The following is a 20,171-nucleotide window of genomic DNA, read 5'->3' on the forward strand; positions in this document are numbered from 1 at the left end:
GAAAACTGGCGAAAACTGATACATCTACGACACACGTTGGTCCCGAGACCATGCACCAACTGAGCCGTTGGCTCTGCTGCTCAAGGGCCCACCACACCTGTCCGAGGTCGCGCACCACACGAGCCAACAACTCTCGTCAAAGTAAGAAGAGCAGTCGCACAAACATCACAAGGACTCTAGAGCCACCACTCTGGTTACAACCTCAGCAACGCGCACACACCTACCCCGAGGACACACACCGAACAGGTTACAGGTCTGCCGCCCAAGCGACCAAATTTGACACTCAATGCAAGAACCGCTAGTCGAAACTCCACACCGACCCCAAGGACGCGCCCCAACCTAGCCGACGATGAAACTCATCGCCGCTAAGCGCCATCTTACGCTTGTGACTCCATTCGAAGCACAACTCCAAAGACAAAGTCCTCAAGAGAGAAAAAAACGACATAAAAAATGTCGCCGTCGTTCGATCACAAGGATATAGGGTTTTCCCCGAAGTTTACCCTATGGAGGGACGAGAGATTCACCACATTCGGCGCCTCTAGGAAAGAAACGACACCCAAGGCCGCCGACACTGTTGGCTCTGACTACCACCAGAGATAGGGATTTCGCCTAGATACAACTCACGAACCTCCACCCTGCGCCTCCACTGAATCCATCAATCTCCACTACTGCACCACACGCCGACCACTAGGTCACGCCCCTAACTGGTCGACAGCTCCGCCACCCAAGTAGCCAAAACCTCCACCATAGAGTGCCATCGCTCCGCCATGAACACCAGCCCTAGACCAAAATCAAGCATTCAAGAGCCCGTAAATCCACACCCCAAACGAAAAATCAAGAATCATCCAAGCGAAACATGCATGCACGATGCATTTGAATGAAACCCTAATCCCGGTCAACAATTCACAAACCCCAAACCACATTCTTAGTAAGGGGTCTAGGAGGATTGCATTGGCATCAATGAAATTAGCAACCATCAACGCAAAGTGAGACACCGTCGATAAAGAGCAATTAAGCATCTCTAGTGAAGATTTGAGCACTCGGTGGTGGAATCTCAAGAATGACCCGTTGTTGTTGATTGTGATGATCCACCTCCTCTGAGAAACGAAGGGTTAAGATCGGCAGCTCTTCTCCGTGTGTGTGTGTCCATGTCGTGGGGGGGTGCAAAACAAAGGTTTTAGTTCCCAAGCAGATTCACGTTTCCATTTGTATCCCCTTGGCCACCCCTTTCCCCCTGGAAGCCTTGCCCGCAGGAAAATGGAGCATGTGGGACACATATGGTTCGCCCGATGTAGACTAACAAACCTAACCCTAGTTCCCTTCTACTATTTACTCTTTGGAGGTGAATGACACATCATGTGCACCACTCTGAAGTACATACCTTAGAGAATCTCTAGCCGCGTACCCCAAAGGTTTTTGGGGTGCGCTCGACATTTTTTTTGTTCCCAGTCACGCGCCCCAAAGGACCTTTCTGTTCGATGTGGCCCAATACGGTGTCCAGCGCCCCGAGCCTGTCCCAGTCCACAACACTCCGGGCGCGCCGGACAGAGCGAGAAGTGAGGCGGGGAGTGGCGGGCCCGACACATCATTGACACGGAAGTCTAAAACATGTCGCCTACCTCTGGTCAAGCGACGTTAATGGTGCCCAGCTTTCCCAGGTGACGCAATGAATCATCTCGTCGTGTATGGTCGCGTGGCCATCCACACCAGTGTTTATTGCTGAAAGGACGAGATGTCTCCTAGAGGGGGGTGAATAGGCGTTTAAAAACTCTTACGGATTTGGCTTGTAAGAATGCAGAATTAAACTAATGTTTATTTTATAAGCACAAACCCTAAATATGCTAGGCTCAACTAAGTGTAATAACAACAACTAGAGTTAAGCAAGATAGTCACAATATATATATGAACAACAAGTGATAGCAAGATATAATAAGTACTTCAACCTCGATGGCTATCACAAAGGAAAGTAAACTCGGGTATAGAAATAACCGAGGCACACGGAGACGAAGATATATTCTCATGTTCCCTTCCTTTGCAAGAAGGTACGTCACGTTTGGAGAGGTGGGGATCCCACGAAGGATTTCCCAACGCCACGAAGGCTCACCTTCTTCTCCGAGCCAATTCCACGAAGGATAATGGCCCTTTCCTTATGGCTAGCTTTTCCTCCACTCCGGAGATTGCAAGCTCCACAACCACTTTACAAGCTCCACGAAGGAGCAGCCCGGGCCCCTTTGAAATGACACGGATGTCGCCTAGAGGGGGGTGAATAGGCGATATAAAACTTTTACGAGATGGGCTTAACAAATGCGGAATAAAACTAGCGTTTACTTTGTCAAGCCCAAATCCTATATACTAGGGTTCACCTATGTGCACCAACAACTTATGCTAAGCAATACAAGCAACTATGCGATAGCAAGATATATAACTTCAAGCACGATGGCTATCACAAAGTAAAGTGCATAAGTAAGGAGCTCGGGTATAGAGATAACTGAGGCACGCGGGAGACGACGATGTAGCCCGAAGTTCACACTCTTGCGAGTGCTTCTCTCCGTTGGAGCGGTGTGGAGGACAAGTCACTCCAAATGCACGAGGGCCACCGTATTCTCCTCGAGAATTCCCACCAAGAGGGATGTCCTCGATCCACTATGTAACCTTAGGGAGGTTACCGAACCCGCACAAAGCTTGGGGCTATCTCCACAACTTAATTGGAGTCCCCAAGAACACCACTAAGATGCCACTAAGGCCTTGCCCTTGAAGAATCTCCACAACTTAATTGGAGTCCCCAAGAACACCACAAAGATGCCACAAAGTCCACTAAGCCGTCTAGGGTCCAAAGACCCAAGAGTAACAACCTTCTTGCTTTCACTTCCACGAATCACCGTGGAGAACTCAAACCGATGCACCAAATGCAATGGCAAGAACACCACAAGGATGCTCAAATCCTTCACTCTCAAATTCCAACAAAGCTACTAAAGCTACTGGGGTAATAGGAGAGGAAGAACAAGAGAAGAACACAAAGTTCCCCAAGATCTAGATCCCAAAGATTCACTCACAAAGAGATGATTTTGTTTGGTCAAAGAGTGGATCTATATCTCCTCAATCTTTCTCTCAAATAGATGCAAGAATCATGGGAAGGGGAGAAAGATCTCAAGCTTCAAAAGGTCAACAACAATGGAGGAGAGAGGCTTGAGAGAGAGGAGGAAGAAGGAGTGCCAAGAGAGAGAGAAAGAGAAGCTTAAAAGGGGGGCACATTTTCTGCCCGTTGGGGCTGCCTCCATTTGGGGCTGGTAGTACCGGCCAACTAGGGGCGGTACTACCGCCCGTGAGAGCTGCGCGCAAGAGGGAGAGCGAGGCATTGGAGCTGCGGGCCGGGAGGGGGAGGCCGGAGCCTCCGGCCGAGGTACCGGCCGGGGTACCGCCGAGCGCCCCAACCTCACTGGAAACCATCTGTTAGGCTCGGCCTGTTTTCCGGTACCGCGGGTGGCACCTCGGGCGGTACTACCGACCGTTGACACGTCCAAAACGTATCTACTTTCCCGAACACTTTTGCTATTGTTTTGCCTCTAATTTGTGTATTTTGGATACAACTAACACGGATTAATGTTGTTTTCAACAGAATTTCCCTGGTGTCTTATTTTTGTGCAGAAAATCAACTTTCAGGAAAATCCCCGGAAATAATTGCAATGGGCCTATTTTCACAGAAGACTTACGGAGCCAGAAGACGAGACGGAGGGGGGCCACGAGGTGCGCACACCACATGGCGGCGCGGTGGGCCCCTGGGCCGAGCTGCCCTATGGTGGCGCCGCCTCGGCCAGCCCCCGACGCTCCCCTCTGGACTACTTAAAGCCCTTGACCTAAAAACGCACAGGGGTTCGACCAATTTTCCAGAAGACATCCAGAACTCCGCCGCCATCGTGAAACCCAATCTCGGGATCAGAAACTCCGTTCTGGCACCCTGCCGGGACGGGGAATTGGAGGAGATCATCGCCATCATCGCCACCGACGCCTCTCCATCAACCATCCATGCTTCCCCCATCCATGTGTGAGTAAATCCCTCGCTGTAGGCTGAAGGGGATGGTAGGGATTGGATGAGATTGTTCATGTAATAGCCATAAGATTGTTAGGGCATGGTGCCTAGTATCCGTTGTTGGTACTTTTATGATATTGTTGCAACTTGTTATGCTTAATGCTTGTCACTAGGGCCCGAGTGCAATGATTTCAGATCTGAACATGTTATTGATTCATGATGATATTCATTGTTTTATGATCTTACCTGCAAGTTGTATACACATATTGCTGTCCGGAACCCGAGGCCCCAAAGTGACAGAAATTGGGACAACTGGAGGGGAAGGCTGTGATATAAGGATCACATGTGTTCACGGAGTGTTAATGCTTTGCTCCGGTACTCTATTAAAAGGAGTACCTTAATTACCAGTAGTTTCCCTAGAGGCCCGGCTGCCACCGGCTGGTAGGACAAAAGATGTTGTGCAAGTTTCTCATTGCGAGCACGTACGACTATATACGGAACACATGCCTATGGTTATTTAGTACTTGGACACTGTTTTATTATTATCTGCAAATGCCTAGTCTTGATTATTACATGAGTTATCTTATCCATGCAGCGCCCGTTCATCCATCCCTATGTCGGCAGTATTTTAATCCCGTTGTTTACTATAATCACTACTGCTGTCTTTATTACACTGCTGCTTATATTTCACTACTGCTACTTCTATAAAACTGTTGCTACTGATAAACTATTGCGAGCAAGTCTGTTTCCAGGTGCAGCTGAATTGACAACTCCGCTGTTAAGGCTTACAAATATTCTTTGGCTCCCCTTGTGTCGAATCAATAAATTGGGTTTTACTTCCCTTGAAGACTGTTGCGATCCCCTATACTTGTGGGTCATCAGCCGTGCACGGGCGGTACTACCGGCCGTGCTCGGGCGGTACTACCGGCCAGCCCAAACTCCTCTCTTTGGGCAAACTTAGAAAAAGCATAACTTGAGTATCCGGACTCCGATTTTGATGATCTTGGACTCGTTTCGAAGCTAGTAACAAGCTCTACAAGATCATGCAGGGAACCATCATAGTACAGCAAAGGAGTATAGAAACAAATGATGAAAGGTTTGACCTATCTAAGAAAGACATACCGGTAAAACCTCTAACCTCAAAAATGCAACAAGTTGACCATGCAAAAACCATTCTTGATGAACTAGAGCTTGTCATGAGAATACGCACAAGCTCTAAAACATCACATGGATAAGATACAAATAACAACCAAGAAAGATGATGCAAGGATGCAAAGGTTTGAGCTCTCTGAAGGATATGATCGAGTTACTCGCTCGAGAGCCCTCTTGATAGTACGGCAACTAAACTATAAACCGGTCTCCAACTACACCATGAGACCGACGAGAAATAAACCCTATCAAGAGCAAACCTTAACCTTGCGCATTCCACTTGAGCTTGATGATGATGGTCTTGACCGGAACAAGATGGAACGCCTTTCTTGATTGTGCTTGCTTGATGAAGACATGCGAAATGCTCCCCCATACTCCACTATGGGAGAGCTCTCCCCCATACTCCACTACGGGAGAGCTTCTTCTTCGACGCATCTTCACATATCCATGATCACCATATGGATGGCAAGATTCAAGCATATGATCTCTCCGAGTTGGCTCATCTTGAACTTGCACTCCATTTCTTCATTCTTCATCATGTTGATGTCTTGAAGTAACTTGAGGGCTCACTTCATCTTCATCTTCATCTTCAAGTAGGAAGCACAACATATACAAACACATGCTAGGAACAAAACTAACACATGCAAAGGGGTGAGTAACTTTCAATATAAATGAGTTGAGCACATGTTACCGCAAGGAGGAACATTGGATATATAATAGAAGCAAGATAATCAAGAGACTTGGCTTGATATAATATAAATGATGAAGATCCCTTAATTCTTAATGATGTAGCCAAGTCTCCAATGCCCTCCAACAAGCACCTATTGATCAAGTTTTGGATTGTTGGTCCCCAACTAAGTTGGGTCCTAAGAGGTTAGTCACAATAGGCTTGGCAACCCAAATGGTTCTTTTTTTGACACCACTTTGAGCACCAACATATTTGGCAAACACATTGCCACCCTCATCCATACGAAGAGAATAAATATCATCAATGGTGATAGAGTTGGATGAGGTACCAATAGATGTGGCCCTTCTCACGGCATATGTAGCGAGTTCTTTTCTTCTCCTTCTTCTTACTAGATTTTTCCACAATGGGAGCATTGGCTTGATTCTTCTTGGGAAGTGGCATTTCTTCAACTTGAGGTTGAATATGAGTTTCAGATTGAGGCCGCTTCCCTTTTTGCTTCTTCTTCAAAGGGCAAGATCTGACATGATGCCCTTCAATTTTGCACTTGAAGCAAACAATCTTGGCCGGGTATTTGACTTGTACTTGGCCCTTCTTCTTGTTGTTGTTCTTGGACTTTTTCTTGTTGTTGGATTTGAATCCAAGTCCACTCTTGTCATTGGGGGATTGTTGCACACTCAACATCGTGTGAAGTTTGCATTTCCCTTCATGATTCTTTACCAAGTTGTTCTTCAAAGAAGTGACTTGGACCTTGAGCTCTTTGATTTCCTCTACATGGTTAGTAACAACACAAGTACTAGAGGAAGTAGAACCTTCATTGTTATAGAAACAAGGCAAGGAAGATAATTCATCACAAGTTTTAGCAATACTATGAGTGGATGAATTACTAGGATTAGCACATGGCACTATAGCATTTTGAGTAGTAGTGCTAGTATCCACATGAGGGTTACAAGGTGTTGACTTTGATATGATAGCCTCATGAGATAACTTTAGCCTATCATGGGAGGCTAGAAGATCCTCATGGGAGCTAGAAAGCTTTCCATGATCTTCTTCCAATTTCCCATAATTGCTAGTTAGCAATTCAAGTTGAGCCCTTAGCTCAACATTCTCCTTCATGATAGATGGTTCACAAGAAGTAGAGTTAGTAGCACAAGCATCATCACAAGACATATCAAGAAGAGAGGGTAAGATAGCATTCTCTTTTAAATATGAAGCTTGTAGTTGCTCATGTGACTTGGTGAGGATAGAGTGTTCGCTCTCCAAGGCCTTGTGGGCCTTGTCTAGATCATCTAGATCCTTAACAAGTTTATCATGACCAACACCAACTTTGGACTTTTCATTTTTAAGCATTTTTAATTTAGCTTTAGCATGGTCTCTTTCCTTAGTGAGTTTAGAAAAAAATTCATTTTGAGACACCTCAAGAGTTTCAAGTTGCTCCTCGAGAGAGGCTACGGTCTCTTGTTCTTCTTCAAGATCATTCTTTAGGGATGCAACATCATTGGAATACTCTCGTTCAAGAGCACCCATTTTTATCAATGGTGTTCTCATGCATCTAAATACATTTTTGGCTCTCAATAGCGGTAGTCAAGATTTCAAAGAAGTGAGAGCTAGCAATTGTATCCTTGCAAAGAACCTTGAATACACTCTTACCCTTATCGCGTAGAGAGACAACCCAATCCTCTTCTTCATACTCATCCTTATCACAACGAGAAATATTAGGTTCCATGGTGGGAGATACCGTGGAACCCTTGGCCATAAGGCAAATATGAGAACCGTGAGATAAAGATGAGGAGTTACTTGAGGCTCCTTTCAAGATCTTGTCTTGACCAATAGAATCTTTGGTTTCCTCTACATTGTTAGTCACACAACAACTAGAGGAAATAAAAGCATTTTTATCATGGCCACTAGACAAAGCAAGCATATCATTATTAGATTTATTCAAGCAACTTACACATGATATGCAAGGACTATCAACACAAGCATGTAAATCATTTCTAGTGCTAGATGTGTTTAAGTCCAAAGATGAACCATTGCAATGAGATATAGATGAAGGATTATCAATAGTAAGCTTAATACCAACATTGCAATTTCCATCACCACTCACCATATCATTACCTTGTGTCTTGCCACACATTGGTGAAGTGGATGAAGATGAGAACTCATCACGGCCGGAAGTGGAAGCAATACAATCATCCTCAATAATATTGGACACATCATATTTATCTTGAAGCTTTGTCCATAATTCATGAGCACTCCCAAAAGGCATGATTGATGAAGTAACTACATTGATCACAACAATGGAAAACACATGAGAAGCAAGAGCATCGAGACAAGAGTTTTTCTTCTCCTCATAAGATAAATTTTGGGGATCCTTAGGATAAGAAAAACCCATGTCAAGAATTTGCTCCATGTCCGGGGAAATACCCCGCAAAATATTAAGCACATAAATTTTCCATAGATCATAATTTGTGCCATCAAATATAAACAAGTTATTGTGCACTAATCCCCTAACCGATATCTTTACTCTCAAGGCGGTGAAGCCTAAGAATGAGAGACCTTGCTCTGATACCAATTGAAAGGACACGGATGTCGCCTAGAGGGGGGTGAATAGGCGATATAAAACTTTTATGAGATGGGCTTAACAAATGCGAAATAAAACTAGCGTTTACTTTGTCAAGCCCAAAGCCTATATACTATGGTTCACCTATGTGCACCAACAACTTATGCTAAGCAATACAAGCAACTATGTGATAGCAAGATATATAACTTCAAGCACGATGTCTATCACAAAGTAAAGTGCATAAGTAAGGAGCTCGGGTATAGATATAACCGAGGTACGCGGGAGACGACGATGTAGCCCGAAGTTCACACTCTTGCGAGTGCTACTCTCCGTTGGAGCGGTGTGGAGGACAAGTCACTCCAAATGCACGAGGGCCACCATATTCTCCTCGAGAATTCCCACCAAGAGGGATGTCCTCGATCCACTATGTAACCTTAGGGAGGTTACCGAACCCGCACAAAGCTTGGGGCTATCTCCACAACTTAATTGGAGGCTCCCAACAAATTGCCACAAAGGCCTTGCCCTTGAAGAATCTCCACAACTAAATTGGAGTCCCCAAGAACACCACTAAGATGCCACTAAGGCCTTGCCCTTGAATAATCTACACAACTTAATGGGAGTCCCAAAGAACACCACAAAGATGCCACAAAGGCCACTAAGCCGTATAGGGTCCAAAGACCCAAGAGTACCAACTTTCTTGCTTTCACTTCCACGAATCACCGTGGAGAACTCAAACCGATGCACCAAATGCAATGGCAAGAACACCACAAAGATGCTCCAATCCTTCACTTTCAAATTCCAACAAAGCTACTAAAGCTATTGGGGCAATAGGAGAGGAAGAACAAGAGAAGAACACAAAGTTCCCCAAGATCTAGATCCCAAAGATTCACTCACAAAGAGATGATTTTGTTTGGTCAAAGAGTGGATCTAGATCTCCTCAATCTTTCTCTCAAATAGATGCAAGAATCATGGGAAGGGGAGAAAGATCTCAAGCTTCAAAAGGTCAACAACAATGGAGGAGAGAGGCTTGAGAGAGAGGATGAAAAAGGAGTGCCAAGAGAGAGAGAAAGAGAAGCTTAAAAGGGGGGCACATTTTCTGCCCGTTGGGGCTGCCTCCATTTGGGGCCGGTAGTACCGGCCAGCTAGGGGCGGTACTACCGCCCGTGAGAGCTGCGCGCGAGAGGGAGAGCGAGGCATTGGAGCTGCGGGCCGGGAGGGGGAGGCCGGAGCCTCCGGCCGAGGTACCGGCCGGGGTACCGCCGAGCGCCCCAACCTCACTGGAAACCATCTGTGAGGCTCGGCCTGTTTTCCGGTACCGCGGGTGGTACCTCGGGCGGTACTACCGGCCGTGCACGGGCGGTACTACCGGCCGTGCTCGGGCGGTACTACCGGCCAGCCCAAACTCCTCTCTTTGGGCAAACTTAGAAAAAGCATAACTTGAGTATCCGGACTCCGATTTTGATGATCTTGGACTCGTTTCGAAGCTAGTAACAAGCTCTACAAGATCATGCAGGGAACCATCATAGTCCGGCAAAGGAGTATAGAAATAAATGATGAAAGGTTTGACCTATCTAAGAAAGACATACCGGTAAAACCTCCAACCTCGAAAATGCAACAAGTTGACCATGCAAAAACCATTCTTGATGAACTAGAGCTTGTCATGAGAATACGCACAAGCTCTAAAACATAACATGGATAAGATCCAAATAACAACCAAGAAAGATGATGCAAGGATGCAAAGGTTTGAACTCTCCGAAGGATACGATCGAGTTACTCACTCGAGAGCCCTCTTGATAGTACGACAACTAAACTATAAACCGGTCTCCAACTACACCATGAGACCGATGAGAAAGAAACTCTATCAAGAGCAAACCTTAGCCTTGCGCATTCCACTTGAGCTTGATGATGATGGTCTTGACCGCAACAAGATGGAACGCCTTTCTTGATTGTGCTTGCTTGATGAAGACATGCGAAATGCTCCCCCATACTCCACTATGGGAGAGCTCTCCCCCATACTCCACTACGGGAGAGCTTCTTCTTCGACGCATCTTCACATATCCATGATCACCATATGGATGGCAAGATTCAAGCATATGATCTCTCCGAGTTGGCTCATCTTGAACTTGCACTCCATTTCTTCATTCTTCATCATGTTGATGTCTTGAAGTAACTTGAGGGCTCACTTCATCTTCATCTTCAAGACATACTTGACACTTGATATCCTTCATCAATTTCTTCTTATTGCAACCTTGAAGCCAACATATGGTTCAAGCATTGCCTATGGACAACTCCTACAAATATAACTCAATGCAAACATTAGTCCATAGGGATTGTCATTAATTACCAAAACCACACATGGGGGCTCCATGCACTTTCACCCTTCACAACCTTCCACAAAGAGGTCACCCCTTCACAACCTTCCACGAAGAGGTCACCTAGACACAACCAAGCCAACTAGAAGTCTAGGAGGTCAACCTCCAAGAGTAATAAGCTCACGGTCTCTCACTCGAACTAATCGTGGTGGAGAGCTCAACACTATGCAATGATGCAAAGCAAGAACACCAAATGTGTTCAAATCCTTCACACTCAAATATCACCAAAGCAACAAATGCAATTAGAGAGGAAGAACAATGGAGGAAATCAACAAATGATTCCAAGATCTAGATCCAAAGGGTTCCCCTCACTTAGGAGGAATGGATTGGATGAGGTTGTAGATCTAGATCTCCTCTTTCAAATCCCCCAAGAATATGCATGAAACATAGGAGGGAAGGGAAAGCAAGCAAGCTCAAGAGGTTCAACAATGGTGGTAAAAAACATGCTCAAGAACCCTAGAAAGCTGGTGGGCAAGAAGCCCATTTTATAGCCAAAAGAATATGACAGTTTGGGGCAGATCTCGGAGTTTTTCGTGCAACTTGGCAGGAGGGCCGGTACGCCGGGCGTGGCACCGGGCCACCTGGTGGGAGAGCCGTTCATGCTGGGCGTGGTACCTGGCCAGCCCGGCGGAAACCGGGCGAGTCGATGGGCGAGGATGGAATGCCTCCTCGACTGCGTCCGGTGTGCACTGGTGTGGGAGCTGGTCTGTGCCGGGCGAGCCGGTGAGACAGCCGGCGCCGCCGGGCGTGGTGCCGGGTGGGCCAGTGGGGCGGCCGTTCACGCCGGGCGAGGCACCGGGCCAACAGGAAAACATGTTTTACAGAAACCGTGATAACTTTTGCGTCCGGACTCCGATTTCGATGATCTTGGGCTTGTTAAAATCAGAACAACAAGCCCTACAACTTTATGCATAGAAACACCATTGTGCACCCACGGATTTAAAAACAAAAGATGAATGTTTTGACCTATCTATAAAAGAGACACCGGTAAAACTTCCAAACTCGAAAACGCAATAGATGATGTATATGGATTCCGTTTTCGATGAACTTGGGCTTGTTGTAAAGCTATCAACAAGCTCAAGAACCTCAAATAGATAAACACCAAGAAGCAATAATATTTACTGAATGCAAAGCATACAAAGGGTTGAGCTCCCTAATATGATGTGATCAAGTTACCCAACCGAAAGCCCCTCTTGATAGTGCGGCTATCCATCCTATAACCCGGTCTCCCAACAACCTCCTTGAGACCGGTAAAAGGAAACCTAGCAAGGCCATACCCTTGTCTTGTGCATTCCGCTTGATCTTGATGATGATGCTTCATGCGTCATTCAAGCCGGAAAGCCTCACTAGATTTTGTTGCTTCGTGAAGACACATAATTTGCTCACCCATACGCCACTATGGGATAGCTTCATTAAGCACATCTTCACATGTCCATTATCACCAATTGGACGGTAAGCTTCAAGCATATGATCCTCTTAAGATGCTCAACTTGAACTTGCCCAACTCAACCTTGATGACGATCACCACTTGATGTCATCCTCTCATGGGCTATATGAGATCTCACTTTTGATGCATGCCCATGGAAAGATACCTAACCCACATAGAAAACACAAGGGCACATATATGATGGGTTAGTTCATAAATATTAATTGCCAAGGCTTACCATACCACATGATTTCACGTGGCACATTCGTCATGCTTCATGTGTTGACCAAACTTGAATCTATTCTTCACTCTTTGTATTGGTAAACCTTGTATCTTCTCATGCTCTATCATACTATCTTGAGGTGTATAAAGAACTCTTCGTTTATTTCCATGCTCTAAATATTAGACAAACACAACTCAACTCATGAGACTATCATGACACCGACTTAGAGCCATATCTTGAATTCTTCACTTGGAATAAAGCACTCAAGATCTTGATCATTCATTGCTTAACACATAAGCTAGAACATCGCTAATGTTGAGTTCCACATAATAACTCCATCTTCATTTCTTCTTCTTGATCATATCACATATATGTCTTCAAATCGATGATCTTGATGCCAATACTCAAGGTATCGCCTAGAAGGGGGCGGTGAATAGGCGGGTTATAAAAACTTCTACTTGAGGGCTAAAAAAGGCGGAATAAAACTACTTAAGGTTTACTTGTTTAGCTCAAAGCCTATCAACTAGGATTTGCCTATGTGCACCAACAACCTATCAAAGCATGAGAGCAACATGGTGACAGCTAACTAGATATGGAACATCAAGCACGAAGGCTATCACAAAGTAAAGTGCATAGGTAAAGGAGATCCGGTTGAGAAGTAACCGGTGCACGAGGAGACGACGATGTTTTCCCGAAGTTCACACCCTTGGGTGCTACGTCTCTGTTGGAGCAGTGTGGAGGCACAAGGCACTCCAATGAGCCACTAGGGCCACCGCATTCTCCTCGAGCCTTTCCACCAAAGGGAAAGCCTCGATCCACTAAGGGACCCTTGAGGGTGGTCACCGAACCCGTACAATCTTTGGGCAAACCCCCAAGTATCAAGCTTGAGGCAAACTTGTAGGAATTCGTTGCATAGAAAACAAAAAATTTCCTACCGCGAACACGCAATCCAAGCCAAGATGCAATCTAGAAGACGGTAGCAACGAGGGGATGATCGAGACTCACCCTTCAAGAGTGCCAAAGCCTACAAGATGAGGCTCTTGTTGCTGCGGTAGACGTTCACTTGCCGCTTGCAAAAGCGCATAGAAGATCTTGATCACGGCGCCACGAACGGGCAGCACCTCCGTACTCGGTCACACGTTCGGTGTTGATGAAGTCGACGTCCACCTCCCCGTTCCAGCGGGCAGCGGAAGTAGTAGCTCCTCTTGAATCCGGCAGCACGACGGCGTGGTGACGGTGATGGTGGAATTCTCCGGCGGAGCTTCGCTAAGCGTGCGGGAGAGAAGGAGGAGTGGGGCGGCTAGGGTTTGGGGAGAGGGGGGCGCCGGCCACTTGAGGGGTGCGGCCACCTTGTGGTGCTGGGGTGGTGATGTCTACGCCCCCCTCCTTTTCCTGTAGACAGTGTTGGGCCTCCAAGAGCAGAGGTTTGTAGAACAGCAGCAAGTTTTCCCTTAAGTGGATCACCCAAGGTTTATCGAACTCAGGGAGGAAGAGGTCAAAGATATCCCTCTCATGCAACCCTGCAACCACAAAGCAAGAAGTCTCTTGTGTCCCCAACACACCTAATAGGTGCACTAGTTCGGCGAAGAGATAGTGAAATACAGGTGGTATGAATAAATAGCAACGGCACCAGAAAAGTGCTTTGCCCAGGACAGTAAACAAGCAGTAGTAACGCAGCAGTAGTAACACAGTAAAACAGTAAACAAGCAGCGATAGCAGTATTTAGGAACAAGGCCTAGGGATTAGACTTTCACTAGTGGACACTCTCAACATTGATCACATAACAGAATAGATAAATGCATACTCTACACTCTTGTTGGATGATGAACACATTGCGTAGGATTACACGAACCCTCAATGCCGGAGTTAACAAGCTCCACAATTCAATGTTCATATTTAAATAACCTTAGAGTGCATGAAAGATCAATAAGACTAAACCAAGTACTAACATAGCATGCACACTGTCACCTTCATGCTAAGAAAGGAGGAATAGATCACATCAATACTATCATAGCAATAGTTAACTTCATAATCTACAAGAGATCATAATCATAGCCTACGCCGAGTACTAACACGGATGCACACACTGTCACCATTACACCGTGCAGGAGGAATAAAACTACTTTAATAACATTGCTAGAGTAGCACATAGATAAATTGTGATACAAAACACATTGCAATCATAAAGGGATATAAATAAGCACTTCACTATGCCATTCATAACAGTGAATAAGTATTCTGTGAAATATAGCCTAAGAGACCCACACGGTGCACACACTGTCACCTTTACACACGTGGGACAAGGAGTCTCCGGAGATCACATAAGTAAAATTCACTTGACTAGCATAATGACATCTAGATTACAAGCATCATCATATGAATCTCAATCATGTAAGGCAGCTCATGAGATTATTGTATTGAAGTACATAGGAGAGAGATGAACCACATAGCTACCGGTACAGCCCCGAGCCTCGATGGAGAACTACTCCCTCCTCATGGGAGACAGCAGCGGTGATGGAGATGGCGGTGGTGTCGATGGAGGAGCCTTCCGGGGGCACTTCCCCGTTCTGGCGGCGTGCCGGAACAGAGACTCCTGTCCCCCAGATCTTGGCTTCGCGATGGCGGCGGCTCTGGAAGGTTTTCCGTATCGTGGCTCTCGGTACTGGGGGTTTCGCGACGGAGGCTTTAAGTAGGCGGAAGGGCAGGTCAGGAGGCGGCACGAGGGGCCCACACCATAGGTCGGCGCGGCCAGGGCCTGGGCCGCGCCGCCCTAGGGTTTGGCCGCCTCGTGGCCCCACTTCGTCTCCTCTTCGGTCTTCTGGAAGCTTCGTGGCAAAATAGGACCCTGGGCATTGATTTCGTCCAATTCCGAGAATATTTCGTTACTAGGATTTCTGAAACCAAAAACAGCAGAAAACAGCAACTGGCACTTCGGCATCTTGTTAATAGGTTAGTTCCAGAAAATGCACGAATATGACATAAAGTGTGCATAAAACATGTAGATAACATCAATAATGTGGCATGGAACACAAGAAATTATCGATACGTCGGAGACGTATCAGCATCCCCAAGCTTAGTTCTGCTCGTCCCGAGCAGGTAAAACGATAACAAAGATAATTTCTGGAGTGACATGTCATCATAACCTTGATCATACTATTTGTAAAGCATATGTAGTGAATGCAGCGATCAAAACAATGTATATGACATGAGTAAACAAGTGAATCATATAGCAAAGACTTTTCATGAATAGTACTTCAAGACAAGCATCAATAAGTCTTGCATAAGAGTTAACTCATAAAGCAATAATTCAAAGTAAAAGCATTGAAGCAACACAAAGGAAGATTAAGTTTCAGTGGTTGCTTTCAACTTGTAACATGTATATCTCATGGATATTGTCAACATAGAGTAATATAATAAGTGCAATATGCAAGTATGTAGGAATCAATGCACAGTTCACACAAGTGTTTGCTTCTTGAGGTGGAGAGAAATAGGTGAACTGACTCAACAATGAAAGTAAAAGAATGGTCCTCCATAGAGGAAAAGCATCGATTGCTATATTTGTGCTAGAGCTTTGATTTTGAAAACATGAAACAATTTTGTCAACGGTAGTAATAAAGCATATGTATCATGTAAATTATATCTTACAAGTTGCAAGCCTCATGCATAGTATACTAATAGTGCCCGCACCTTGTCCTAATTAGCTTGGACTACCGGATCATCGCAATGCACATGTTTTAACCAAGTGTCACAAAGGGGTACCTCTATGCACTTTGTACAAAGGTCTAAGGAGAAAGCTCGCATTGGATTTCTCGCTATTGATTATTCTCAACTTAGACATCCATACCGGGACAACATAGACAACAGATAATTGACTCCTCTTTAATGCATAAGCATGTAGCAACAATTAATTTTCTCATTTGAGATTGAGGATATTGTCCAAAACTGAAACTTCCACCATGGATCATGGCTTTAGTTAGCGGCCCAATGTTCTTCTCTAACAATATGCATGATTAACCATAAGGTGGTAGATCTCCCTTACTTCAGACAAGACGAACATGCATAGCAACTCACATGAAATTCAACAAAGAATAGTTGATGGCGTCCCCAGTGAACATGGTTATCGCACAACAAGCAACTTAATAAGAGATAAAGTGCATAAGTACATATTCAATACCACAATAGTTTTTAAGCTATTTGTCCCATGAGCTATATATTGTAAAGGTGAATGATGGAATTTTAAAGGTAGCACTCAAGCAATATACTTTGGAATGGCGGAGAAATACCATGTAGTAGGTAGGTATGGTGGACACAAATGGCATAGTGGTTGGCTCAAGGATTTTGGATGCATGAGAGGTATTCCCTCTCGATACAAGGTTTAGGCTAGCAAGGCTATTTGAAACAAACACAAGGATGAAGCGGTGCAGCAAAACTCACATAAAAGACATATTGTAAGCATTATAAGACTCTACACCGTCTTCCTTGTTGTTCAAAACTCAATACTAGATATTATCTAGACCTTAGAGAGACCAAATATGCAAACCAAATTTTAGCATGCTCTATGTATTTCCTCATTAATGGGTACAAAGCATATGATGCAAGAGCTTAAACATGAGCACAACAATTGCCAAGTATCACATTATCCAAGACATTTTAGCAATTACTACATGTATCATTTTCCAATTCCAACCATATAACAATTTAACGAAGAAGAAACTTCGCCATGAATACTATGAGTAAAGCCTAAGGACATACTTGTCCATATGCTACAGCGGAGCGTGTCTCTCTCCCACACAAGCATGATGTAATCCAATTTTATTCAAACAAAACAAAAACAAAAACAAACCGACGCTCCAAGCAAAGCACATAAGATGTGATGGAATAAAAATATAGTTTCAGGGGAGGAACCTGATAATGTTGTCGATGAAGAAGGGGATGCCTTGGGCATCCCCAAGCTTAGACGCTTGAGTCTTCTTAGAATATGCAGGGGTGAACCACCGGGGCATCCCCAATCTTAGAGCTTTCACTCTCCTTGATCATAGTATATCATCCTCCTCTCTTGACCCTTGAAAACTTCCTTCACACCAAACTTCTCATAAACTTCATTAGAGGGGTTAGTACATAATCAAAAACTCACATGTTCAGAGGTGACACAATCATTCTTAACACTTCTGGACATTGCTCAAAGCTACTGGAAGGTAATGGAACAAAGAAATCCACCCAACACAGCGAAAGAAGCAATGCGAAATAAAAGGCAGAATCTGTCAAAACAGAACAGTCCGTAAAGACGAATTTTTAATAAATACTTCCGTTGCTCAGATCAGAAAACTCAAAACTAATGAAAGTTGCGTACATATCTGAGGAACACGCACGCAAATTGGCATATTTTTCTGAGTTACCTACAGAGAAAACAGCCCAGATTCGTGACAGATAGAAATCTGTTTCTGCGCAGAAATCCAAATCTAGTATCAACCTTCGATTAGAGGCTTCACTTGGCACAACAAAACACAAAACTAAGATAAGGAGAGGTTGCTACAATAGTAAACAACTTCCAAGACACAAATATAAAACAAAGTACTGTAGCAAAATAACACATGGGTTATCTCCCAAGAAGTTCTTTCTTTATGGCCATTAAGATGGGCTCAGCAGTTTTAATGATGCACTCGCAAGAAATAGTATTTGAAGCAAAAGAGAGCATCAAGAGGCAAATTCAAAACACATTTAAGTCTAACATGCTTCCTATGCATAGGAATCTTGTAACTAAACAAGTTCATGAAGAGCAAAGTGACAAGCATAGGAAGATAAAACAAGTATAGCTTTAAAAATTTCAGCACATAGAGAGGTGTTTTAGTAACATGAAAATTTCTACAACCATATTTTCCTCTCTCATAATAACTTTCAGTAGCAACATGAGCAAACTCAATAATATAACTATCACATAAAACATTCTTATCATGAGTCTCATGCATAAAATTATTACTCTCCACATAAGCATAATCAATTTTATTAGTAGTTGTAGTGGGAGAAAATTCAACAAAGTAGCTATCATCAAATATAGGAGGCATATTGTAATCATAATCAAATTTATCCTCCATAACAGGCGGAACCAAAAGACTACTATCATTATAATCATCATAAATAGGAGGCAAAGTATTATCAAAGTAAATTTTCTCCTCAATGCTTGGGGGACTAAAAAGATCATGAAAACCAGCTTCCCCAAGCTTAGAACTTTCTATATCATTATCAACAATGGTGTTCAAAGTGTTCATACTAATATTACTACCAGCATGCAAATAAGATTCCATAGGTTTTTTAATTTTCGCATCAAACAATCCATGTTTTAAATCAGGAAATAGCATAAGAAGCTCATTCTTGTCCATTATGCCAAACTAGTGTAAACAAGAAACAAAAAGATGCAATTGCAGGATCTAAAGGAAATAGCTTTGAGTACTTACGGCACGCCGGAAAATAGCTTAGTAGCCGAGATCCGGAGTGTGAGTACCTTTTACCTTTCCTCCCCGGCAACGGCGCCAGAAAATAGCTTGATGTCTACGCCCCCTCCTTTTCCTGTAGACAGTGTTGGGCCTCCAAGAGCAGAGAGGTTTGTAGAACAGCAGCAAGTTTTCCCTTAAGTGGATCACCCAAGGTTTATCGAACTCAGGGAGGAAGAGGTCAAAGATATCCCTCTCATGCAACCCTGCAACCACAAAGCAAGAAGTCTCTTGTGTCCCCAACACACCTAATAGGTGCACTAGTTCGGCGAAGAGATAGTGAAATACAGGTGGTATGAATAAATAGCAACGGCACCAGAAAAGTGCTTTGCCCAGGACAGTAAACAAGCAGTAGTAACGCAGCAGTAGTAACACAGTAAAATAGTAAACAAGTAGCGATAGCAGTATTTAGGAACAAGGCCTAGGGATTAGACTTTCACTAGTGGACACTCTCAACATTGATCACATAACAGAATAGATAAATGCATACTCTACACTCTTGTTGGATGATGAACACATTGCGTAGGATTACACGAACCCTCAATGCCGGAGTTAACAAGCTCCACAATTCAATGTTCATATTTAAATAACCTTAGAGTGCATGAAAGATCAATAAGACTAAACCAAGTACTAACATAGCATGCACACTGTCACCTTCATGCTAAGAAAGGAGGAATAGATCACATCAATACTATCATAGCAATAGTTAACTTCATAATCTACAAGAGATCATAATCATAGCCTACGCCGAGTACTAACACGGATGCACACACTGTCACCATTACACCGTGCAGGAGGAATAAAACTACTTTAATAACATTGCTAGAGTAGCACATAGATAAATTGTGATACAAAACACATTGCAATCATAAAGGGATATAAATAAGCACTTCACTATGCCATTCATAACAGTGAATAAGTATTCTGTGAAATATAGCCTAAGAGACCCACACGGTGCACACACTATCACCTTTACACACGTGGGACAAGGAGTCTCCGGAGATCACATAAGTAAAATTCACTTGACTAGCATAATGACATCTAGATTACAAGCATCATCATATGAATCTCAATCATGTAAGGCAGCTCATGAGATTATTGTATTGAAGTACATAGGAGAGAGATGAACCACATAGCTACCGGTACAGCCCCGAGCCTCGATGGAGAACTACTCCCTCCTCATGGGAGACAGCAGCGGTGATGGAGATGGCGGTGGTGTCGATGGAGGAGCCTTCCGGGGG

The sequence above is a fragment of the Lolium perenne genome, chromosome 3, assembly GCF_019359855.2.
Source record: "Lolium perenne isolate Kyuss_39 chromosome 3, Kyuss_2.0, whole genome shotgun sequence".
NCBI classification, from domain to species: domain Eukaryota; kingdom Viridiplantae; phylum Streptophyta; class Magnoliopsida; order Poales; family Poaceae; genus Lolium; species Lolium perenne.